Below are 26926 nucleotides of genomic sequence, written 5' to 3' on the forward strand. Positions count from 1 at the left end.
TTCAGTTAGTTAAGGAAGTTCGAGGCCAGGTAAGGGTTATGCCCTAATAAGCCTATGGCCAGTAGTATGAGGTAAACATGTTGACAACATAATCATTGAGGCTTGAATGGAAAGTACAAGGAGATAAGGAGTGGACAGCCATAAATGTGTCAACATGGAGAATATTGAGAACTTGGTGGAGTATATCAGCTTGCATCCAAGACCACAGAATGGGAACACAAGCTGGATTTCGACAGTAAAAGAGAACATGCCATCACAAGGCATAAAGTCACACAAAGTATATAATCCTTAAAAGGGCATAACTAACAAAGTAATGTAACATAAGTCCTTAAAGGATATAACAGGTTTTCAAAGAATATAAAAGGATATAAAGGTATTTAGCAATCGAGCAAAACAAAACATATAATTGGTTATACTTGTTAATTAATCAAACATCATTAACACAAAAGGGGGAGGGGGATCTCAAGTCCCCACACTTGCTCTCTTCCTACTCTTTTTCCTTAAATGCATTCCCCTTTTCCTCATTTTTACTCTTCAAAATCTTTCTTCCTATTTCCTTACTCTTCTGTCTTTAATACACTTCTCCCTTCCCTATCTCGGCACCTTTCCTCCTCCATGCCTCCCTTCCCCTCTCTCACCATTTCATATTCATTCTTTCTCACTCTCTTGCCTCTCCACTTCCATCTTCAAATTCATACTGATTATTGATTGTGATACAAGGAAGCTTACAAATTTATGTTCAGATTAACTTGACACTTTAATTGCGCAATGTTGGTGAGATGATTTACAAAAGAAAGAATGTATGGTACATCCGATTGCACACAGTTAGTTGAACTGCTAACGTATCATAACTGCTTCATGAATGTACACACAAAGCAAGTACTTCTACACACAATTGAACATATACATGTATTTGAATTCCATGTGTTAACATGCTATGTCTACTTGCTGAGGGCTCCTTGTAGTTTATATGTTATATGCCCTTAAATTATCGCAATTTTTTTACAACTTCTCGCATTGCCATACTCTTGCTTCCTCGTGCTCCACTTGACTTAGTCTTCACTATAACGTTTCATTAGTTAGTTTGTCTTTACGCATCTTCCCCTGTTTTCTCGCATAAAAGTGTAACGTCATAGTGAAGAATTTCATAAAGAGACCGCTTCAGCCCATGGCAGGCTGGTAAGTCAATGTCCTGTGTCAGGTCTTCTGCTTGATTTACCAGTCTTGATGACAAAAATTTTTTTCCCCACGAACTGCTCTTCACTTGCTCTAAACAGTTGCTCGGCCTTATCAAATAGTTTCCAGCATTCGTCGGAGCAGAACACCAAACAGCCTTCCTTGTATTCCTTCAATGAGATTAACTTTTGAAGAGTTCCTGCTTTTGAAGTTTGGTCCTTTACTGCTTCTTTGCACTTTGAGCACGTTTTTTCTTTTCTGCTTCACCACTTTGCGTATACAGTAGGGTGCATCAAACGCCCCATGATTTTCAAAAAGTTGTTGTATTTTAATGTCTATTCCCTCAAATGTTACACTTGTTGGTAGAAGTATGTATGCAAAAAATAGATGAAATCAGAGGTGGTCCTGGGTGGCCACCGGCCACTTTTATATATTTAGGGCCATTTAGGGCCACAGCTAAACTACTTTACAAGATAATGTAAAATTAACTACAAGATAATGTAAAATTAACCATTATACCTATATACAAAAGTAAAGTCCTACTTTTACTAAATGCCTAATATCAAACAGTTAAAACAACCTTACATGTCAATGTAAAATTAACCAAAATCGTTCTTCATATTACAAAGTTGTAGTACAGTGTTGTAGTATTGTACTTTCATTGATTAAAAGTTTGAAAATGTATTAAGCACAACGCCAATGTCACTACTCCAACTTTGCTCGTTTCCGCAAATTTGGCCTCGCTTTGCGGTCACATTCAACCACTTGAAGAAGATTTTGGAAGTGGTCTTCTCTTCTTGCAGTTGAGACAAAATCAGTTGCGAGCTTTACTGCTCTCTCCGCAGGGTCATTCACAACATTAAGCCCATCCACAATGGACTTGGCTGCCTTGAAGTGCTCATTGTTCTGCCAAGTGTCAACATCCTCTGTTAGGAAGGTCATATCGAGGTGAAGAAGGTTTACTGTAAACCACGAGTCCTCGTTCACAAGATCAGCCAGGGTTGTCGCTTCTGTAATTTTTGGAAATGACGGTTTGCCATATCCAGAACCGTAGCGGTGTTTTGGAGTGCTTGGCATTTCATCTGGTTGTATGGCCAGTAACACATCTGCAAGGGCACGACGATCCTTTTGAGGAATTGCATTGCTGAACAGTGCCAAAACAACCAGTTCTGGGGTTAAATACCACAAATGTCTATCAAAGGCTTTCACAGCGCTGACTGAAATGGTTGAGTTGACAGCTTTATAGTTGAGCAGAGTCTTGTAAAAGCACAAATCAAACCATGGGGCATTTGAAGCAGACTGACATATGAGCCACCAATCACAATAAATATAAACAACAAAAACAACAAACTCCTTCAGTTTTTTCTGTTGATGTTGTGTTGTTACAGTTCCTCGAGGTAGTAGAGAAATTTGCTCTTCAAGTAGGCATATTTTGATGGAATAAAGAATCTTTGACATCCACCTTGCTTTATGCATGGCCCCTGGTCTGTGGAGTGTTCCTTGTTTTGTGACATCATCATCGAGGACTACCTGGCAGAGTTGTGCCATTTCCTTGTAGTCTTCCCTACAGTATGAAGCGCTTGTGCGGATTGTGCTTAAAACCTTGTTTTTGCAGGATAAAAGCAGCTGTTGTGCATAGTCATTGTACATGGAAATGTCAATTTTGGTTAAACTTTCATTCTTTGCATGCGATATGCGTTCCCAATTCTTCTGGAATTTTTGGAACAAAGATACTTCTGGAGACTTTGATGCCTCAATTTTGAGAACGTCAAACACATGATCCAGGATTACCTCTCCAACATGATGGCGACATGCACACCACAGAAGAGCACGGTCCAGTTTTGATTGAATGGTAACACAGGCAGCTGTAACGTGCCCAGTGTTTGATGCTGTTGTGTCAAAACATAAGTTGACAACTGATTGTTTGCACTTCCATGAATGTAGATACGTGTAAGTGTGCTCGGCAATGATGTCACCTGATGACCTATCACTTCCAGGAGGATATCTAGCCACCCCCAGTAGCTTTACATCAGTGGCATTCCCAACCAACACTGGCAATCTTTCTTCCTTGACATTCTTGTTTGTGAGCGTTGGTATCTGCTTGCCATCCCAGTGAAGTGTTGCAGCTGTTGGGGCGATCCAATTTTCTTGAATATCTTTGGCGATAGCACTTGTTATTGATCGTCGAGCCTTATCAGCAGTTGAGTACGACTTGGCCACACGACGTGGATCACCTCCTGCCTCTTGAATTACAGCTTTGGTGAGCGCAACCTGTTGAACAGGAGTTATGTTTAGTCGAGTAGCAACAGACACAACTGAATGTCTTTTCAGAATATCATGAGGAATAAAGGCAGATGTACCTGCATATGTTGATCTGTGGTGACTACGCTTCCTTTGAAACTCTGGAATCGCCTCTTCTTGAGTTTCTTCCAAGCTATCTGCAGAGTCACTATCATCAGAGCATACAGAACTAATTGTCATCTCTTGTACACTGGATGATTCATGACGTTCTCGTCTTGAAGCTTCCGCTAAGAGGCGTTTTTCTTTTCTATGATCTTTATCAACTTTCTTCTTGTCAACACCACCAAATGAGGCTACTCTGTCAGATTTCATTGACTCTAAAAATACTCTATCTTCCTCATTCTTAATGTTTGTCATTGCATCTTTTGTCCATACACCAAAGGTCTTATCAAGACGTTCATTCATGGTTTGCAACTTAGCCAAAGTGCTTGGAGATTCTCGGCGAGAAACAGGTATTTGACGCAATTTGTTATTGTCATTAAGAAGGTCAAGTATTAGTTTGCAGCATTGATGGTCTGAAAGCATAGGAATATTTGCTTTAGTGTAGAATTTTTTCAGCTGGATAAGGACGATGCTGGCAGATTTCCATTTCAGTGGCTGAGTTTGTTTGCCTTCACATATTTCTTTCTGGATGTACCACATCACACATCGAAGAACCTGCCGGCAAGTTGGGAGGCGGACTCCTGTCAATGTACCATCTGCTTCTGTAAAAGCATTGCCAAGACCAAAAATGGCACTTGCTAATCTGGTCTTCTTATCTGCCATCTGAAAGAAAATAAAGGATATTATTAGACTACTAGTATGGGACCCACGATTAGACCTCCGATTTCATTCATGTAAAAATACAAACTAATTATCAAACCATCGTTTTTTGCATAAAATTGTTATATTTGTATTCCTCTCATCAAGACCTTCAATTTGATACCAAACATGACTAGGTTTGGGTGTAAAATAACAAAATCAAACATTTTTACATAGTGCGGCCCCGAAAATGGCCCTAAATATATAAAAGTGGCCGGTGGCCACCCAGGACCACCTCTGATTTCATTTATTTTTTGCATACATACTTCTACCAACAAGTGTAACATTTGAGAGAATAGACATTAAAATCCAAGAACCTAAGGGCGTTTGATGCACCCTAGTATACAGTATCCAATGACATTGTGTAAGCTGCTTCTCTCTGCATCTACCAGGCCTGAAGTACGTGGTAACTCATCTATCTCAGGATTAACAGGTATAGTACTAACAGGGCTCTCTCTGGAAGACATAGGTGGCTGATCAAGAAATTCAGCAAGGAAAGCACGGTCATCCTCCTGGTAACTACCTGTTGAGGGGAATCTCAGAAATTGGGCAACTGTAATAATCTTCAACGCTTGTCTCAATTCAAGAGCTGTAGGGACTGGATTCTTCATTCGGATGCATCCAAAGAGATTTTCCAGGCAGTCTTGGGTGAACCTTGACGTCAAGACATACATATGACCCTTAGCAAGAAGCTCAGATTGAAGATCGATAACGTCGAGAGGATAACACCTGTGGCCTTGTACTGGCAACTTCACTCCTCCTGTGGCACTGGCTTCCAGTGGCCTTGTACACCGATGGTTATGTTCTTCATGACCCAAATGGCTGAACGCAGATGTGACAAGGCAGCTTCGTATGATTCATGCTTGATTTGACTTGGTGCCATGACGATGTCTGCTTGACATTAGGTTAAGCCATCTGTTCATGAAATCTATGAACCAGGCTGTGGTGAAGAGTAAATCATCATATCCTTCACATTCCACCAAGTATCGCAGTGCTGAACTAACCGAATGGTTGAAGAAGTTGAGGGCATTTGATACCTTCATCTTGTCAAAGTGCGATGGCTTTAATGTGCTTTCAGTGAGCTTGGGGGCAAGCTTCAGATCCTTGTCTTCTTGGAAAGCATGCAGCATCTTCACATGATTGGCAGTCACCGTGTTCGATGATAGTCCGAAATGCTCAATAACCTCATTTAATGTAATGTCGTTTCCATTAACAAGGGCTGCCTTCATATTCTTGATAATGTGGGGTACATCTGCGATGAAATGGAGGTATCTATCTTCTTCAATGGGATGTGGAATTTTGTTCACCGTCCTGCTGAACTTTGAGCAAACAATGCCAAAACTGTTCAAAAGGGCACGATTTGCACTGCCCATGTCAAATGTGATTGCTGTGACGAGCAAATCAATGTCTTTTGCTTTCTGCAAGACTTCCAGAATGACTGGCTTTAGTTTCGTTCCATCCACGGCGTTCCCAGTGGTGTGATATGCCACCGTTTGTTTCCATCTCGTTGTCACTCCTCCAAGCATGATCACTAGGGCATGTGTAGCTTCACCACTGTGATCTGGTAATGTAACATCCCCTCACAAACAGCTAGAACTGACATCTTATTGGAGGCCTGCTTTGATCGCCATCTCATCAAGGGTGAGGCAACACTCCCTCTCCTTGTCTCATTGCCGCTACTTTCAATTGTAGAAAGGTGAAAACTTCATGTAAGATGCCTGGATCCATGGAGACAACTTCCAGTCTTCTTCTCAGTGATCCCGCTGATGGCAAAGGTTGATTTTGGGCAAGGAGCAGCTCATATCCGGTAGCTCCACACGCAAACTTTAATTGAAGACCTTTTTTGACAGTGTCAGCTGACCATTTATTCCCCTGTGTACTTGCATGATTGAGTTTGGCAAGCTGATCTTTGTTGAAGACACTTGAAACTGTCGCCTCCAGGAGTTTACGCTGTTTAAGAACCTTCTTCTTCTCTCTCCTTTCCTTGGCCAGAGTCTGTTTTAGTCTTGATATCTTGTTTGTCAAGGCTTTCAGTTTCTCTTCGCAGCTCAGTCTCACCAGAACATGATGCATTCTGCAGGGTGTTGCTTGTCAAACCCAAGTCTGCATGGTTGGGTTGGTAATCTAGAATATCCTGTTTGCTGCCATCTGTTCAAAAAAGCAAAAGAAAAGTGGAAGAAAACTGATTGGAAACAACTGTTGCATACCTGACACACACATGCATACAAACTAGAAAATCAAGATAGAATTACACACGTAAAGTGAATGAATGAATGAATGAATTTCTTAATACAGAAACTAAACATTAATAAAAAGAAATTAATAGAAATATCTTGTAAGTGTAACACTACACAGTAAACTCCTGTCTACTTTTTCTTCTGTGTCAAACTTTAAAAACTTGTTAGTTGTCAATTGTATTTTAAAAAAAATTAAAAATGTGTGGCTGTACTTTGTCGAATTGTTCACATTGCACACTGTTTATACATCGATTTTATCTTGATGTTAATTCACAAGTCTTTGCAAGCATATATGTTGTCATAAAGCTAAATATTTTTTAGAAATATACTTTACTGAAATTACTAGTCATATTGATGTTCTTAATTAAACTTTGAGTTCACATACTGCTGTGTGTGTGTGTGTGTGTGTGTGTGTGTGTGTGTGTGTGTGTGTGTGTGTGTGTGTGTGTGTGTGTGTGTGTGTGTGTGTGTGCGTGCGTGCGTGCGTGCGTTCGTTTGTTCTATTTTAAATGTCTACACATTCAAGAATCAAATTATTAAATTGAGTAAACTGAGTCAAAACGTAAAACTGAGTCTGTGAGAGGCATAGACACTTACTTTGCACAATAGTGGGGCAACTTAGCATAACAATTGTGCATTTTGTGAGGAAAGCACCAAATTTGGCACACTAGTAGACTATCATATTATGAAAAGATCTGGATATTGGGCCATCTCAGATTCAGAGATTTGATTTTTGCAAGATTTCGATTCGATAGGGATCGAAGAGATCACCTTCTCCGTCTTCTGTACAGTGAAGTTGCCAGCCCTGAATTCTCTGGCTACATCTGGGTGCTTCATTGGGAGTGCAACCATGTCCCTCAGGTGAACAGGGACCCACCTGGTATAGTGTGTGTGGTCTAAGGCATGTGACCAGTTCCGTCGGGGCATCAAGGTACATCGTGAATGAAGCCTACCGCAGAGAATGCACGTAGACCAGTACCAACATCTCTAGTTCCAGCACAGTTGCGCAGTACTGAAAGTTGGGAATGTCTTCTCTCTGGTGACACCGGTCTTCGAACTCAGGCAGGTCTTCTGCATCATCAGCATATGTCATACATTGGCGTTCATACGCACGGTGTTGCAGGATGTGCAGTGCCACTGCAGTGATTTGATGATCTCTTCTTGTGCGGGTGACGTGGGCAGCTTGCAGGAAGGAGTCGGCCGTCCCTGGCGTTGCAATCTCAGCTTGCAAATCTGCAAAATCTGCAAATCTTGCAAAAATCAAATCTCTGAATCTGAGATGGCCCAATATCCAGATCTTTTCATAATATGAAAGTCTACTAGTGTGCCAAATTTGGTGCTTTCCTCACAAAATGCACAATTGTTGTGCTATATTTAGCTTAGCTGCCGGATTACAAGAAAGAGTTGTCGTTTGGTTTCCAGCCTACTCGTCGAACCTTTATCTCCCAAATTTTCCTTCGTTCTGGGTTGCGGGGAAAACGTTTCATTGATTTTCCCCTGTCTGAATGATTAGAACAATCGTATGCCGAACAGCACGGCATTTTTTTTTTGACTGATGAAAAACGAAGCGAATGCATGCAATGCGATGCGCGTTCTGCTAGTTACGGAGGTTGGGTTACAACATGGTGCCTGTGAATCACATGACAGCGCTTAACCAATCATAGGGCAGACCAGTTGACACCGGGTTGACCGAACTCTATCTACAGCTCTGATCCCCCCCCCCCCCCCCCCGCGCACCTCCACATTACCAGTCAGCTAGTATCCCCCCCCTCCCTCCCCCCACCCACCTCCACATTGCCAGTCAGCTTGAACTCCCCCCCTCCTCCCCAGCTGCACATTACTAGCCAGCTAGTACTCCACCCCTCGTCCAGTCAATATACAACAAGACCCACCACTAATTGCACCAGACATGAAACCACATGTATCTGTCTAAGATAAGTCAACCTTATAACATATCAAGTCTTGTGAAGTCTTTGGGGTGGAACATGGTGAATTTTGTGGATGAAAGTTGTTGATTTTTAACTTGTTTTCCATTAAATTGCCGAATTTTCAGATAGGCACAACTCGGCAAATTTTCAAGATAAACCAACAAAATCAACAGTTAGGTTGGGCAATGGGTTTTCAAGGGCAATCTTTCATAATATGGAAGTACTAAAAGTAGTGATGGATGATTCCTTATGCCATATATGGGGGTACACCGACCCCAAGCCCGTTGCCTCACAACTCAGAATTTCAAATGTGCATAACTTCTCAACCATTCATCATACCCCCAAAATCTTGGTGTCTTTACCAATGTTTCTGGAGTCGACCTTTCATTTGGAAACATTTTAAAATACTTTGAGTCTTATGCCTGCATTCAGGGTACTCCCCCACACATTTCACTGCCACTGTCCTTGTCATCATCCAAGTCATTAGTCGACATGTTTTGACAAATGCCTCTGCATCCAGAACAAGCAGACGAATATTCCAGTCCCTGTCGGTGGCACCCACACCGTAATATCCCACAGCCAGTCTTGCAGGTGCATCTCACAAGCTCCAGAAGTGATTGAGGGGCAGGGCCAAAGTCTGAGTTCACTGGTTTCAATCTTCCTTCAGAAAGCTTCCAACCCCAATCTTCAGCCTGCAAAGCATTCCCCTGCCGCTGTTGGACTTGATGGAACACTCTGAGGCTGTGGTACTTCGTTGCTGCAGATGTTGATGGCAACATGTTGGTGTGATAGCCTTTTTCTGGTGGTGACTAGCTCCTGGAAGTGGTGATATCTCATGGTATCAAGGTTTCTGCACGATGGTTAAGGCCTTCTCACCAGCTGCAATGACCTGGTCCGCCGACGACTTCACACTTCTGAATACTTCAGCTTGTTCACGGAATGTCTTTCTCTTTTACAAGTTTCAATCCAGCTGCTTTTCCCGATCCCAAATAACCTGGATGTAATATCACACCCAAGGAAAGCACGTACGAAAAGGGTATTCCAACAGATGTGCTCCCCAAGTTTGTTCCTTATCGCATTAACTCCCATACACGTGAGGACTGCTCCTTTCTTTGGTTCGGGTCGGAAGTCGATAGTATGCTTGTTTTCATCAGCAAGATGGATCAAGAGAACAACTTCTGGGATGTCAGACATCAAAACACGAGTTGGGTAAATGTCCTTGGGTTGGACAAGTAACTTCATGTCACACTCTTGACAAGATTAGCTGCAGCTTCAATCAATCTCAACTTCTGTCTCTGGGTCACCATCCTTGGGCTGTTGATAAAAGTCTTAGAATACCTGAGGCTGTGCGTCTGAATGTCACTATATTTTGAGTACCGTTTATTTCTGTCACTATTATTTTGTCTCCAAAATGACCAAGAAGTTTCTCTTTCATGTGCGTGAAACCATACGGTTCCAGATTGGAACCTTCCAGGAACTCGTTCATTTTTTGAATGAGATCAATAATTGTCATCTGCTCATCTTTTTCTTCGAGGAATATAGTGACCTTTTGAAAAGTTTCTGCACTCAGAGTCCTCCGGCCGCCCCACTCTGTCTTTTTGAGGAATTATCATAATCGTTCAACTGACGTACAGTGCATTCAGAAAGTATTCAGACCCCTTCAATTTTTTTCACATTTTGTTATATTGCAGCCTTATGCTGAAATCGTTTAAATTCATTTTTTCCCTCATCAATCTACACTCAATACCCCATAATGACAAAGAGAAAACAGGATTTTAGAAAGTTTTGCAAATTTATTAAAAAGAAAAAACTGAAATATCACATTGACATAAGTATTCCTACCCTTTGCTATGATTTAGCTCATAACAAATTTAGCTCAGGTGCCTCCCATTTCTCTTGATCATCTTTAAGATGTTTCTACACCTTGTTTGGAGTCCGCCTGTGGTAAATTCAATTGATTGGACATGATTTGGAAAGGCACACACCTGTCTATATAAGCTGACAATGCATATCAGAGCAAAAACCAAGCCATGAGGTCGAAGGAACTGCCTGCAGAGCTGAGACAGGATTGTGTCGAGGCACAGATTTGGGGAAGCCGACAAAAAAACATTCTGCTGCATTGAAGGTTCCCCAAGAGCACAGTGGATTCCATAATTCTTAAATGGAAGCAGTTTGAAACAACCAGGACTCTTCCGATAGTTGGCCACCGGGCCAAACTGAGCAATCAGGGGAGAAGGGCCTTGGTAAGAGAGGTGACCAAGAACCCGATGGTCTCACTGGCTGAGCTTCAGAGATCCTGTGTGGAGATGGGAGAAACTTCCAGAAGGACAACCATCACTGCAACACTCCACCGATCTGGGATTTATGGCAGAGTGGCCAGACGGAAGCCTCTCCTCAGTGAGACATGAAAGCCCTCTTGGAGTTTGCAAAAAAGCACCTAAAGGACTCTCAGACTGAGAAACAAGATTCTGTAGGCTTTCATGTGACTTTGCTAGAGAGCATATGAAGAGAGCATACGAAGTGATATACCAGAGAGCATATGAAGTAAAAGTTATTGTAGTGAAGTAAAAGTACTTCCACAGCAGGACAAATCATCACAAGTAAATTGAACTGCTTAATGCCGATTACACCAAAGACATGGAAAGCAACAATAAGTATTCAGTTTGATACTTGTTCAACAATGCGTTTTAACTTGTTTAAAAGTACGGAAGCCAATAGTTAATCTGACCTGCTCGACCTGACCTGCTGGATTTCCAACCCTAGGCCGTTATCGTGCACACACCACTCTTTCTCCATTTGCTCGCCTCATTCCCCACCCTCAAGGCACTCAAGACAAAGTAAAAAAATAAAAATAATAATAACATTTCAAAGTAAACACCGTAAATGCTTTTTACACAATTTCCACCACAGTTTGACCCTTATCTTCCTCATGCAGTCCTGCTCCCCCGTCTCCGTCGCGCAATCCTCCTCCCCCGTCTCCGTCGCGCAATCCTCCTCCCCCGTCTCCGTCGCGCAATCCTCCTCCCCCGTCTCCGTCGCGCAATCCTCCTCCCCCGTCTCCGTCGTGCAATCCTCCTCCCCGGCTCCGTCGCGCAATCCTTCTCCTCCTCCTCCTCCTCCTCCTCCCCGTCTCCGTCGTGCAATCCTCCGCCTCCTCCTCCTCCTCCTCCTCCTCCTCCTTCCCGTCTCCGTCGTGCAATCCTCTTCCTCATCCTCCCCGTCTCCGTCGTGCGATCCTCCTCCTCATCCTCCCCGTCTCCATCGTGCGATCCTCCTCCTCATCCTCCCCGTCTCCGTCGTGCAATCCTCCTCCTCATCCTCCTCCCCGTCTCCGTCGTGCAATCCTCATCCTCATCCTCCTCCCCGTCTCCGTCGTGCAATCCTCCTCCCGTCTCCGTCGTGCAATTCTCCTCCCCGTCTCCGTCGCGCAATCCTCCTCCTCCTCCTCCTCCTCCTCCCGTCTCCGTCGCGCAATCCTCCTCCTCCTCCTCCTCCTCCCGTCTCCGTCGCGCAATCCTCCTCCTCCTCCTCCTCCTCCCGTCTCCGTCGCGCAATCCTCCTCTTCCTCCCCATCTGTCGCGCAATCCCCCTCAGTTTGAAAGGTTTGAAAAAAAAAAAGAAGCTTGAACCAAACACAATTTTGATGAAACTTGTATGGAAGAATTCACAATACGGTTCGAATAATACATTTATTAATAGAGTTGATCAGAGTCGGTGTCAGAACAAATCTAATCGGGGGGGCATTAGGGTAACCACGGGGGGGGGGGGCACAAACTGCCGTTCGAGAACTCAATCGATGATGTAAATGCTTGATGATAAGAGGTTGCCGTCAACAATCAACACACCAACCCAGTTACAATTTAAAATCATGCTGCAAAGTCTCTCTTACACACCACACCACACCACACCACACCACACACACACCACACACACCACAAAATATAGCCCACGTGCAAGCCACGTCTGTCTCTGGCTCTCACTCTTTCACTTTCACTCACTGCACTGTGCGCGTCATTGGACCATCATTTGAAATAGACTATTTTTCTCCACTCTTACCGAATAAATGCAGACACCCAAAAATCATTCAACATTTTGCGTAATAATCATGAAAGCCAAGGTTGGCATCATAAAGTGAATTAAATGCATGGCTTACCTTCAGAAGAGTCGCAGGTGGCGAGTGTTGGTGCTGAACCTCCTAAGAATGGTGTACTTCCACTCAGTTGTGCATTTTCGGGTTAAGTCCCTCTCAAACCCGAGCTGAACCAACGGCCTTTCTTTTGTGGAGCATTGCGTGTCTGTGGTCCGAAAATACGTTTCTCAGAGTGGAGAATGAATTCTCGCACATTGCTGTGGAGGCGCAAAATGTTGAGGCATGTTTGAAAGCAGTCAGTACACTGGGCATTCCGATCAGATGTGTGTGGTACTCTGAGAGGATGTGCTGTGTAGCCAATCCCCCTCGATTGGCTGTGATTGTTTTTGTGAGCTGAAAAACTGTTTATCAACTTCGTACTCTGTCTCAATTATAGGCGATCGTGACAGGTCCATAATATGCTTCACAGTCTTTATATCAAGAAATGTATCACTTTCTGGATTCAGTGCAACAAGTGCACCAGCCAAGTGTGAGTTGCGCTCGCTGAATCTGTGATCCATCTCTCCAAGCACTGAATCGATAGTGTTGTGGTGCAGTCTCTGAAGTTCTGTTTTTTCGTCATCATCCCTGTGTCCTGTAGTTCCCATAACGACATACTCATCCATATTCGTGTTTGCTTTGCATCTCCGTTTGGGGATCGCGGGTCTCGGTGATGCGTTGGCAGCCGTGGCCATGTCCCACATGTCCAAACTCCTCGTCAATGAGCATACTACTTCCTCAAATGTGACCTGATGCAAATATGACCAACGGTGTTTTTTTTCTTTTCTTATTTTTGTTTTCATTTCATTTCGCAGAAAGATTTTCACTTTTAATATGATAAATATAATTCAATTAATAAAACGCAAAGTTTGGCGCCAAAGGCTTGGCCTGTGGGTGGGGTGGGGGGGGGCACAATAACTCATTTGGGGGGGCATGGCCCGCGAATGCCCACCCATGACGCCGACCCTGGAGTTGATGCATTAATCATGCATGCATGGAGAAGCAGATACAATATTGAACACAGAATGAAGCTCTCCTCACTGGGTGCCGTGGCTCTGGCATTATACAAACATTTGGTCGTGGGTGGGGGCCATTGATTAGAAACAGCTGCGGGCTTTTGCTCAAGGCCCCGATTCGATAAGGAGGAGTAAGCATTTTTTTTAGTCTGTGAAAATACAGTTTGAACAGCCAGGGAAATTAATTGGTTGAAGGAGTGGGGGAGAGAGAGATGGGTAAGACTGAGCTCAGATAGAGAGAACAGTCAAGGTCGAATGTTACAAAACATAGCTGCAGAGTAAAAAGATGTAGATAAGGCCGAGAAAAATATATTTCCAGTCTCTGGTCAGCGCCAGCATCGATTTTGACCCTGTGACTCAGCAAAAAAAAAAATTCCTTTCAAATTTCCAACTGTACCTACAACAATGCGTGCCTGTTGTTGCCGGACCGGCGCGCTATCTCGGGAAATACGGTCTATGAGGGTCGCCATTGGTATCGACGATCGCGCACTGTTCTCCCCGACAAAACTCCGTTTAGTTTGTCCAAATCCAACCAGCCGTTCCAAAGATATGAGTAGTTTTGTGCGCCGTGCCGTCATGAATCCAATCGGCTGGATATTGTCATTTATTGAAACGAAGACGTTCTTTGTCGGGTTCGTGTGAAACAACGAGGAGGCCAAGAGAGCTGTGGGTGGTCTCGTTAGTTAGGCCTGCATCATATCTCGTTTGTCATGAAGTTAGTGTCTGTGAAAATCTGGTGGACTGGGAGAAGAGATCGTGGGAGACCATCGGCCTGTTAGACCACGATCGCATGCGCAGTGTTGACGCGATGGACGCATTGGGATGTTTGAGGGCACAGCGATGCGATCTCGAGAACGAAATGGCAGTCTATAATATGCTTGAAGAACTTAATGATTTTCAGAATAAATACATTTTAAAATAACTTGAGCTTGTGTTCATTATTTACAAAAGGGCCTACCAGTCCCTTTGGCTTTTTTTTTTTCTCCTTTTTTTTTTTGTATACTGAATCGAGGCTCGTGAAAGCTAACATTTACTTCACAAACAAATCAACCAGACAAACAAAATGTATAAAAAGAGGGAGCGGAAGACAAGATGGGGAGAGAAGGGGAAGCACACAAACACAACATTTGAGAGCAGGGAGATGTGTGGAAGGGAGAGGGCTTGTGGGGAGGAGGTGTGGGAAGGGGGGAGGGGGGGGGGGGAGGGAGAAGTATAAAACAAGGACTTCCAGGACAGAAGTTGGTATTTCAAAAAAGTGGAATTGGGGTGAAATTAGCGGGGGTAGAAAAGATCAAGGTTTTGGATGGGGGAAGATAAGAGATGGTGTTGAACAGATGTTTTAAAGACCTGGAGGGTGGTGTGGGATTGAAGAGAGAGGGGGTTTGTTCCAGAGGCGGGAGAAAAGAAAAGAGTGAAGGTGAGCAGAGAGTCTTCATTTTGGCAGTTTAACCATAAGAGGGTTGCAGGCAGATCTTGTGCGACCTGTAGGAATATTTGCGGGACAGAGCCCAGAGAACTGGGGGGGGAGGGGCAAGGCCAGAGAGGAGTCGGTAGAAGACGGAAAGACCACCAACCTGCCAGCGGTGAGTTAGAGGCCCTTGGAGTCAGCTTCATCGCGGGAGATTCCAATGATTCTGAATGCTTTGGTTTCAACAGCGTGAAGACGAGCTAGGTGTGAGGCAGGAGCACCAGCCCAGAGGGGAGAGCAGTATTCCATTGAGCTGCGGATGAAAGCCTTGTATGTGGTGAAGAGCTCAGGTGTGCCAAGGAAGGACTTCGCACGATGGAGGATGCCCAGTCGGCGACTGGCTTTGGAGGCCAGATTTGATATGTGGTTTTCCCAGGAAAGATCATGGCAGATAGTGAGACCCAAAAGCTTGAGTGACAGAACTTCTTGGAGAGGATTATTCAGAAAGTGGATGGGAGGGTTGTCCAGTCGGTCTTTTCGGAGAGACATCGGTCTTTTCGGAGAGACATCGTAAGAGTGTGAGATTTGTCAGGATTGAAAGACATGTTCCACTTGTTTGCCCAGTCTGTGATTTTGTCCAGGTCTGCAGAGAGTGAGGAGGCTGCAGACTGCCGATCTGAGGGATGAAGAATGGAGCTACAGAGAGTAGTCATCAGCAAAGAGATAGAGAGGATTTTCAAGAGAGTCAGAGATCATTGATGAAGACCAGAAAAAGCACAGGGCCCAGAACACTGCCTTGGGGAACTCCAGCCTGAACAGGAAGAGGAGATGAGAGAAACCCATTCAGGGCCACACGTTGACTACGACTCGAGAGGAAGTCCGCCAGCCATGCATGGAGGTTTTCATGGATACCAAAAGAGGAGAGTCTGGTGAGCAGAGCGGGGTGCCAGACCGTATCGAAGGCACGTGATATGTCGAGGGAGACTGCTCTAATTTCCTGTTTGGCATTGAGGACCTCCATCCATTGTTAAGAAAGCAGAATCAGCATGTCCAGAGTCGAGTGTCCAGGTCTGAAACCAAATTGATGATCAGAGATCAAGCCATTGGAGAAGAGGAAAGATTTCATATCTGAAGCAATGATGGATTCCATGACTTTGCTGATAATTGGGAGAAGGCTGATTGGTCTGTAGTTGCTGGGATCTGTTTTTGCACCTTTTTTGTGCAAAGCGGTGATGTTGGCAGATTTCCAAGCAGATGGAAGATGACCTTGGGCAAAAAAGAGGGTGAAGAGAACAGAGAGAGGGAGTGAAAGAGCAGGAGAACAGGATTTTAGGACCCGTGGGCTGATGCCGTCAGGTCCAGTTGCAGAATCAGAGTCGAGGGTTGACAAACTTTTCCACCTTGTCAGGAGGAAAGGACACAGAGTCCAGGAGCAGCTGGGTACGACTGGGTATGGTGGGTACAGAGGGGGATGGGTTTGGGACGCAAGATTTCGAGGCAAACAGAGTTGAGGCATTCAGCTTTTTCACGTGCGGAGTCAGCTGTGTGACCATTTGAGGTGAGGGAGGGGATGGAGGGGGAACAAACACCAGAAACAGATTTGACCTGACGCCACCAGGATTTGGAAGAGGGAGACAGATGAGAGTTCGGGCCTGAGAACGGAGAGATATTGTTTCCTGGCTCTCCTGAGGGTGGACACACACTTGTTTCGGGCTTTGTGAAAGGGCTGTCTAATTTCCCTCTGGATGGCGCCACGGCAGATGACACAAAAAACAACACCTTTATATGTGCAATCCATGCTTTTCAAGAATATAAAATAAAAAAAACGTATCGCTGCATCGATCCTGGAACTTTGGTCTGACCAGAGACCAGCAGTGTTTTTTTCGGCCAATTGCTCCAGCTTGGCCTGCAGCACATTAATTCAGTCATTAAGTGTCTTTCTCGAGAGAAAGTGGTGGAGTGAGCTTTTTGGGCGGAGCTGTTGATCCAGGTGGCTGGCTGTGTGGGAGGGAGGAAGGGGTGAACCAGGGCTCGTGCATTCTTTAAGGTCATAAAAAATGGATAACGTCAGACATGAGAAGTGCAGCTTTTAAGTAAAATGCGTGCTGTTAGCCATGTAGCCTCACAAGTACTATTTAACTATAATTAAAACCATCCATCCATAAATGCCAATCCACTACAAAGCATTAATTAATCTATGATGGTATTTGAGCAAATGATACACAGATTAGCAGGAATTTAGAGTATACAGTCGGACCCCGCTATTTGTGGTTCTGCGTATTGGTTGATAAAATATGACGTTTCTCTATTCGCGGAAAAGTGTCCTGCAAATTTGCAGTGTTTTTTTTTTTCTATTCGCTGCCGTCACGCAAATTCGTGGGTTTTTTCCTAATCACGGTTGTCCCCGTGAATTCGCATATTTCATCATATTTATGAAATATGAATTTTTATAATTGCCGTTAGTGACGCAAAATGGACATGGGTTTTGGTCACATATGCAAATCACTCAAACTCTGTGCATTTCAAATAGCCATAATGTTTTAAGCATACTCATTACTCCCGCCAGGGAGTAATGCATTCAAGTGTGTGTGTGTTCGTGTTTGTGAACAAGATATCTGGAAAAGTTCTGAATGGATTTGGATGAAAGTTGGTGGGATGATTGCTTGGGATAAGGAAGAATTGATTAGTTGTTGGTGAAGCTCAGGAAATTATTCCGGATCCAGTAAGTTTTTTGGGGAATTTATTTTTCTGTTTTCCTTTAAAAACTATTTTCTCTGCAATAATTGGACCGATTGAGAGCAAGTTTTTACCATAGGAGGACTCTGGCTGCAGAATATTTTAATGGTAATTATGACGTCACAGGTCACGTGGTTCGGCCGAAATATTGTTTTGAGTGAAAAACACTAAAATCCCATTTTCTCCAAAACGCCTGAACAAATGGAGGCCAAACTTTGCAGGCAGAATTGCATACCCATGATGAACAAAAAAGGTCCGAGCATGACGTTGTGCATCTCATGGTTTCAGTTATGACGTTTTTAGGCACAAACATTTAAAACCTAGCTCCTCCCTCATTTGTTAACCAATCGAGGTGAAACTTCACAAATGTGTTCAGCATATCAGTCTACTAAAATGCCCTTTTGGAATTTGCGATAGGTCACGTGGTTTGGCAGATATCGTTAATTAAACGCAAATAATAAAAACATTTATATCTCTTGAACCACTTCATTGACCGACGTGACGCAGTATACTGTAACTAGTGTGCAAAATTTGAAGATGATTGGATGTACGGTTTGGAAGCTGGAAGTTGTTATTGCGTGAAGAAGAAGTCTTCGACTGTGGACGATTAATTTATTTATCACATGTACAGACTTGCAGGCATCGTTTGACACAATGTCCCGGGTTAATTTGAACCTCAAATAAAATTATAATTCCAGATTTGTCAATGGCTGAGGTATATTAACAAAAGAATAAAACAGATTTGGCAAAATTCGAACTTTTTTTTTTTTTAAGTGCATATTCACCCATGGTTGAGGCTGAAGAAGAAGAAACCTCGCATGGGCTTCACGGACCAAATAGATAGTTCTGGCTCTGTGCTTTTCAGGTTTATTACTCCTGCTAGGGAGTAGTGTGTGTGTGTGTGTGTGTGTGTGTGTGTGTGTGTGTGTGTGTGTGTGTGTGTATGTGTGAACAAGATATCTGGAAAAGTTCTGAACGGATTTGGATGAAAGTTGGTGGGATGATTGCCCTTGGGATAAGGAAGAATTGATTAGTTTTTGGTGAAGCTCAGGATATTATTCTGGATCCAGGAATTTTTTTGGGAAAGATTTTTTTCTGTTTTACTGCATTAAAGCTTTTATTCTTATTCTTAAATGATGTTTTTCTCCTCCAATTCCGACATATATCAAAATAAATTATCTGACAGTAAGGGCCTATTTTCTTTTTCATTTATTGTTTTGGGGAGAGGGGACGTTAAACAAAACGTATTATTCCAACTAAACCCACGGCGGGAGTATTCGCTCTACTGAGTGGCGTTCTAGTTGCTTTCTGTATTTCTTTAGCTTTGATATGCTACCTTTCACTTGAAAATTTGTCAAAAAATATATATAAAATATGAGAAAATGTAAATCAATAAAGTGTTACGGAGTGACCGTTATGGAGTGACGATTGAATAACTCAATACAAAATGGCAATTTATCAACAACGAATTGTGAATTATGGTTAAATCATGGATAAAGTAGTTGTATTGCACTTCAATGGCCGAACCAGAGGGGGCAAGGGGGAAGCTTATCCCCCAGTGAGCCATCTTGCCTCCCCGACCCTTGGGGATTCTGCTGGCCGCACTTAGTTTTAGCCTTTTCAACATTTTTTATTCTTCTAATTTTTTGCCAATTTTCCTCAAATCTTGCCCCCACCCCAGAAAATCCTGATTAGGCCACTATTACACATAAAATGCTTTCTTGTAGATTGATAATAAATAGCAAGTGATACATGTCGATATGAAGATGTGAATGTGAAACATTTATATAATTTGATCACATTCATCAATCGGTGCCCAGATGTTTTCTGATTTTAATCAAGTTTATCAAGAAATTACACAGGGTTCATGACAGTTTACTTTGTGTTCGATGTATTTGCATATCAAAATTAAAAAGAAAAACTGTGCCTTTAGTGCATAATTGATGTGCACTAAACCATAATTTGAAAACGTACAAACTAATTTAGTAATTAGATGACCTACATGTACAGTACAAGCAGCAAGCCTAATAAACACTGGTTATGTGTATGCCTGGATTAATTTATTTTATTTTATTTTTTACTTGGATACTTTCAGACTCTTTGGTATGAAACTGATAAATGGATTTGAAGCAATTTGGCTGAGATAAACACTGAGCTGAAAGCACTGAAATCTGTGTGTAATTCAATGGGCTGTCACTGCATAACGTCACTCCACAACAAAAACCAATGGAGTGACATAATTTAATTAATCACAATTCAAGAAGATATTAAAGCCTCATTCCAAAAGTTGCCCACTGAAACTTTGGATCATGACTCATCCCTTATTTACCAACCGTTTGCTCTGAAACCTGATGCAGCCCTTCCAATCGATGGTCCGCTGGAACGCATGATCTTAAGATTTTTTTTATTTTGGATCATGGGGATCCCCCAAATCAGCAGAGGTCTTGAACTACAACCTCAAGAGATGAACTACGACCTCAGCCCACTCAGGGTTTTTACGCATTGATAGAAGAAAATGTACCAGAAAAGAGGACCATGGGCCAAATTTCAGCTCTCTAGGACATATGGAACCGAGAAAACAAATGGCTGCATATAATGGAATGTAAAGGTTTGAAACGGAACAAACAAAGTTCAAATGAAGTTAAATAAAAGTGTGTAATAATAACTCCAATTAAAAAAGGAAAACCAAACCCCCACTTCAGTTTCTTTTCTTTATAATTACAAATCGATATCGATAATAATAATTTTCACACCAAATTATTTGATAAAGAAGATGCTTTTCGAATACACATTGGACAAATGCCTCTTCGACAGCAGCATACTTTAAAAAAAGATATTCTATGGTACAGTTTCAGAGCAATGTAATGTATATTTTATTTCCACAATACAACTTTCAGATAATAACATCGTTTATTACACATGTGCGGAGAGGTTGTCTGGTACAAAAAATCAAAACAACCTCTGAATAAAGTAGGAACCCTTCACCATATTTATACAGAACCCTGCAAATTAGACAATTGTCCCAAGTGTCAGGATATGACCATCTTATAGGTGGGTGTTTCATGGCCCCGGGTATTCGTGCAGGAAAATAAGAGATATCACCACTCCCAAAGTTAGTTAAAGGTCAACCCACAATAATCTTGATTAATATACTGGTTGCATGCAAGGTAAGAAGAAAGCAATTCAATATAAGGTAAATCCCACAGATTGTAATGTTATACAAGCTTACACAGCTGAGGGCTGGTGCAGGTTGAGCATGCCAATTCCATACAAAATCATTCTAACAAATTTGTTACTCCAAAGCCAGTCCACACAGCCGAGTGGACCTGCAACATGCCTAGCCTTGGGCATAAACACTGCATCGCACGGCCGTCAGCCTTAGCTGCTGCCCAAGGAGTAAACACAATTGTTTAATTTCCTCGTATAGTTTTATTTATTTTATTCTGATTACAATTATTTAATAATGTCTTACTCTGCAAGTTGCAGGTGAAATAATTAGGACTGAGCACAACTACACACAGCACTGAACTTGTCAATAGATTAAAACAACATCATATTACTATAATTCACCAAATGTCTGTCCGTCCGTTCGAAGGTACTGCAAAAACGGCTCAACCGATCGCAACAATATTTTGGGTGGGTATTCCTGGGACCCCTGGGAGTAAAATAGGCTTTATTGTTTTTCCAAACTATGGAATAATATTTACCGATATGAACAGTGATGTGGCTTTTGTTAAAATTCTACAAATACTGTTTATTCTACATACCAGGAGAGAGTAGATCAACTCCTGACGAACTCTTCCTATATAAACGTGCGGCTCCGAAGTAACGTGGCAGCGTGTGCAAAGCGACTGAAAAACGGTTGTAGCGGCCGCTTCCGTGTGAGATTCAGCGCACACTCTTCACACACGCACACTTCTGACACGCACACTTCTGACACGCACACACTTCTGACACGCACATTCAGTGCACACTCTTCACACATGCTCTTGGATTTGTACCCAGATCTCTTTCACATCATTTGCGCGCTCTCATTCACATCTCAGTGTGACTGAGAAACGTGTAGCGGCCGCTTCCGTTTTGCAGAATTCAGTCTTTTTTCAAAACGGGCGCCATGTACTGTTTAGATTTTGATGATTTGCGTGTGATATGATTCAACGGATGTTTATATGAATCGTTTAAAATAAAAAAAAGCCTTCCATTTCTGATATTTTGCCTTTTCATTTGAGCCTCCCAATTGAAGCCCTGCCGATAGGGCGGGTACCGTTGCTGGTACGTATAATAACACAAGGAGCTACTGTTGGCAGATTAAAACCAGTTTTCTTTAATATAACAAAATGACACCAAACGGAAGTTGTGAAATACAATATTATGTCTGGGGTGTAAAGCAATATCTAGAGCCAGATCTATCTGTGTAGGTAGGTTTCCGACTGTCGTGATAGGGAATCTACCTGTAATCTCGGTGTGTTTAGGCAGTTTGTCGGTTAAGAAGTATACCTTTGGACATACCAGGATGTTCGTGTGGTAGATCGAGTAGGGATTAAAGATAACAGCCCCTGTGTGTCACACCTGGTCATCAAACCTTTGTCCCTTATGGCAATGCACACCTGTAGACACATAGTTAGCTCCCTAGCGCAACATTAAATAATTCCCTTCCCTGACGAGGACTTCGAAAGAGAACAGGCAAAAGAAAACCAAGCCAGGACACCGCCGATGATGGCCGCCGCCAGTTACACCCTTGACAGCCTAACCACATTGAGTGCCATGCGCTATGACCACGCTACAGGGAACGAGTGATGGGCAGCGTGGTAGGCGCGGACCTCCAGCCAATGAGCACGAGAGGCGCTGATTGGGTGGCGCGCCAAGACTGACGTCACCGGGGAGGTTATTTAATTGCGCTCCAGACGCCATTTGGCACTTCGTGCTTGGACATTATTTGCTCACTTCGTGCTTGAAAATCATTTGCTCTCTTCGTGCTTGGACATCATTTGCTCACCTTGTGCTTGGACATCATTTGCTCACTTCGTGCTTGGACATCATTTGCTCACTTCGTGCTTGGACATCATTTGCTCACTTCGTGATTGGACATTTGCTCACCATGCTTGGACATCATTTGCTCTCTTCGTGCTTGGACATCATTTGCTCTCTTCGTGCTTGGACATCATTTGCTCTCTTCGTGCTTGGACATCATTTGCTCTCTTCGTGCTTGGACATCATTTGCTCTCTTCGTGCTTGGACATCATTTGCTCTCTTCGTGCTTGGACATCATTTGCTCTCTTCGTGCTTGGACATCATTTGCTCTCTTCATGCTTGGACATCATTTGCTCTCTTCGTGCTTGGACACCATTTGCTCTCTTCGTGCTTGGACATCATTTGCTCTCTTCGTGCTTGGACATCATTTGCTCTCTTCGTGCTTGGACATTTGCTTTCTTCGTGCTTGGGCATCATTCACTCTCTTCTTGCTTGACTCTTGGAGATCCAGCAATTCGTCTTGGACATCCGGCGCTTCGTTTTGTGCAGCACTCTCTTAGTCTTGGCAGACCGATCGCAAGTGGAGATCGACCTCGTGTGGAGCTCGCTGGCCTGCGTTGGACGCGTGGTGCGTTGGACGCGTGGTGCTGTTGGTGCGTTGGACGCGTGGTGCTGTTGGTGCGTTGGGCGCGTGGTGCTGTTGGGCGCGTGGTGCTGTTGGGCCCGTGGTGCTGTTGGACCCGTGGTGCTGTTGGACCCGTGGTGCTGTTGGACCCGTGGTGCTGTTGGACCCGTGGTGCTGTTGGACCCGTGGTGCTGTTGGACCCGTGGTGCTGTTGGACCCGTGGTGCTGTTGGACCCGTGGTGCTGTTGGACCCACGGACCTCGTGAGCGGCTTGGAGCGGGGCCTGGTGGCACGTGAGCGGGGCCGTGTTACACTGCAAGACTACGGACAGATAAGACTGCACACTACATTACATTTACATTACATAACTAACGTTTTTCTTTTGGTTATTCATCTTCCTGTGTGGCGTATTTGAAGTCTGGTGTGTGGGATCCCAATTTAGGACTTTGATTTAGTATCGCGTTTTCCTGTCCCTACCTTTTATTACAATAAACCCTTGTATTATTTTCCATTCCCCACAAATCTTGTGTCCGGTTGAGTTTGTTCGCCTTCCACAGCTACGCGCTTCCGCGTCTTCCTCTTCACTCCTTCCCTCCCCGCGTTTCATAGCAAAATCTGTGTTGGTCGTCGCCTCAATTAAATCCATTCTGGTCCATCCGTGAGCCCTGGTATTAACCAAATGGTCCACGTGACAATATTAATAGTAAAATAATTATTAATGAGATATTTTGATAAATACATTATTAAAAAACTAGAACGATGTGACTGTCGCCAATATGCCTCCGTATCGTCCCACAATGGGGAGAAGTGGTATACCAGCTAAAAATGTTTTAATCAAATTCCTCATCCTAAAAATCTGAAATTACATGCACATGAATGACCCATTTGTATTGAAATATTAAATTTATGACCATTGTTTACATGGTTTGGCAGCCATATTGGATTGAAGGGAAATATTAAATAATTAGATCTCTGAAACTGCTCACCCCATCCATGTGAAATTTTACAAATCATAGAACAGCACTGTTGCATATAGTTTGAAAATGATGAGATCATAGGTCACGTGGTTTGGTAGCCATCTTCAATAGAAAAACGGACCTTATCCGATCACAACAAAAGTTCACAAACGTGATCCCCTCCCCATACAAATGCAGAGTGATGGCTTCACCTATGATATCATTATCATTATTTTGTTCCATTGGGAGTACTTGACAATGTGCCAAGTTTTAAATTTTTCCATTCATTGGTTTCCTATTTTTTTTTTCATTTGCTTTTAATCCAAGATTGCTGCAATACCACGTGACCTATGACGTCACAATTATCATAACATTCTGCATGGGTGTCACTCTTACCCTGAAAGTTTCATCTCAATCGGACATATGGTTGCTGAGAAAAACGAGGTTTAGCCCATACCTATGTACGGACAACCCGAAAACATCATGCCTCCGGCGACTGTCGGCGGAGGCATAAAAACTTTTTTCTTTTAACCGATTCAGTGGTTGCGAGAAGACAGTGCAGTATGTAAAAAGCTGTTTATAAATAACCGTTTGAATAACTTGATTTAGTGATCAGTGGGGTGGATGTGCTGTGTGGTGGACATGTTATATTTAAGGTAATAAAAATGCGTGATTTAATGTATCATGGAATGTGTGAGTGGAGTTATAAATATGTGATGATACATTAAATCTTCCAGTAAGTAAAGTTTTATTAGTGATGTTGTATTGATGGGTTGACTGGATGCCTGGAGGAAACAGATGGTGGATTCATGACAGTTTGTGGATCCCCTGTTGGGAGAGGTTTTTGGCTGAAAGGATCGAAATCTCGAGGAAGAACGGTGTTCAGTTGATCATCCTTTCAGTCAGGAAATCAGTCTATTGCTTTATCGGTTATCGGTTTCAGAGATAGAGGTGCGATGTTTTTCCAAGATTGCGCTCGTATGCTTGGCCTATGATGTCGTAATTATAACGAACATTCTACAGGAAGAGGCGCTCCGCTCCTCGAGTCCCTGTATAGAGAACCCGGAATTAGAAGCCATTTTGTTTCTATTGTTTGCGCCACACACTAGTGCACTGCCCGCTAGTGTGTATACATTGTGCGTAACCTAGTGCAAAATTTGACTGCCTACATTGTGTAATTTGTGATTTGCACCGTGCCCCTTGCTTTTGATATGATTTTCTCTTGGTCCAAGATAAGAATCGGATTTTGTTTATTGCAATAATCTTTGTTCAGAAATGTAGTTGTATGTGGGGAGGAGAGGGAGAAAGAGGGGACAGGAAGTGCCTATCATTTTCTGGACGACCTTGCTCGCTTGTCTTACTTTCTTGACTAACGTGCATGCACACAAAGCTGACAATGTGAACGTTTTCAAATCTCTGTTAAAAACATGTATTTGAAAATGCCTACATCTGATTATATCTTAGGTTTTCTTCTTGTATAATTTGTATTTGTATATTCATCTCGTTGGCTTTCTTCTCTTTTCTCAGCGCTTAGAGGCTCCTGCAATTTACGCTATGTAAATTCACAGACCACGTGACCAATTTTTCCCGGACTCCATGTCGCAACTCTCTCCATACAGGGACTATCCGCTCCTATGGTGAATTTTTTTTGTCAATTGGACGAACAATTGTAGAGAAAAAAAAATCGTACTGTTCGGATCAGGCGTTTTACTTGTCGAATTATGACGGCATAATTAAAGTACCGATGACTTTGTCATTGACATATCTTATTACCCATGGGGAGTACTTGACAACGCACCGTTGAAAATTTTTTCATCAAGTGGTTTTGGAGATAGAGGTGTAATGGTTTTCCAAGATGGCGTCTAACACGTGACCTACGATGTCATTATGAAAAGAAAAAAAATTTGTACATGCAGAGGTGCTCCTCTGGTAAAGTTTTGTGCCAATCGGAGCAACAGTTGCCAGGAAAATGAATTTTTAAAATGCAAGCACGTACGTGTGAGCGTGGCCGTGCATGTAAAATAGGAAACTCAGGAGTCATATTATACGGAAAGTAAACGCACACTTAGCCGTAAAGAGTAAAATTATTTGTTCAACATCCTGACGTTTCAGAAGAATACTATCTTCCCCGTTTTCAGAGGGATTGGTACCATCGAATGTGCAGCTGCAATTGGATCAGCTGTACTTGATGTCCGATGGGTATGAGCAGTGATCGGTATGAGCAGTGGGATTGGTGTGCGGTGTCTGCTTTCGGTTCGGGTGTCTGGGTTATTGATTGTTTCCTTCACCTCGTTCCTGACCCGGCATCAGGCCTGCTCCCACACCCTCAAGTGGCAGATGGGTACAATCATATAACCCTCAATAGAAAGCATGAAGATCGACATAAGGGTTGATCAACCATGTGCCCTTCAACCATGCTTCGAGGATTTCCAGACTTGCACGGCCAGGTGCCGAAGCTTTGAAGACTATTTGTCCAGCCGAAATTATGTTGAGCGAACTCGGCAATGAGTGCAGCCATGCTTGTCATGAAAAAAATAAAATAAAACTATCTGTTTCAACTGCTGACTTTTCGACTGTTCATGTCGAATGCGAGGAATCCGGACCACCATCCTTTGGCCATTGTCGGTGCTCGAATGCTGGAT

The 26926-nt window shown here is 43.1% G+C and overlaps 1 protein-coding gene across 2 annotated transcripts in view; it reads left to right on the top strand.

Moving 5' to 3' along the window:
- Nucleotides 1-26926, top strand: part of LOC137417842 (chromobox protein homolog 3) — a 54474-nt gene that overhangs the window by 9832 nt on the left and 17716 nt on the right. The window lies entirely within an intron of this gene.

The sequence above is a fragment of the Myxine glutinosa genome, chromosome 7 (assembly GCF_964187855.1).
Source record: "Myxine glutinosa chromosome 7, kmMyxGlut1.1, whole genome shotgun sequence".
NCBI classification, from domain to species: Eukaryota; Metazoa; Chordata; class Myxini; order Myxiniformes; family Myxinidae; genus Myxine; species Myxine glutinosa.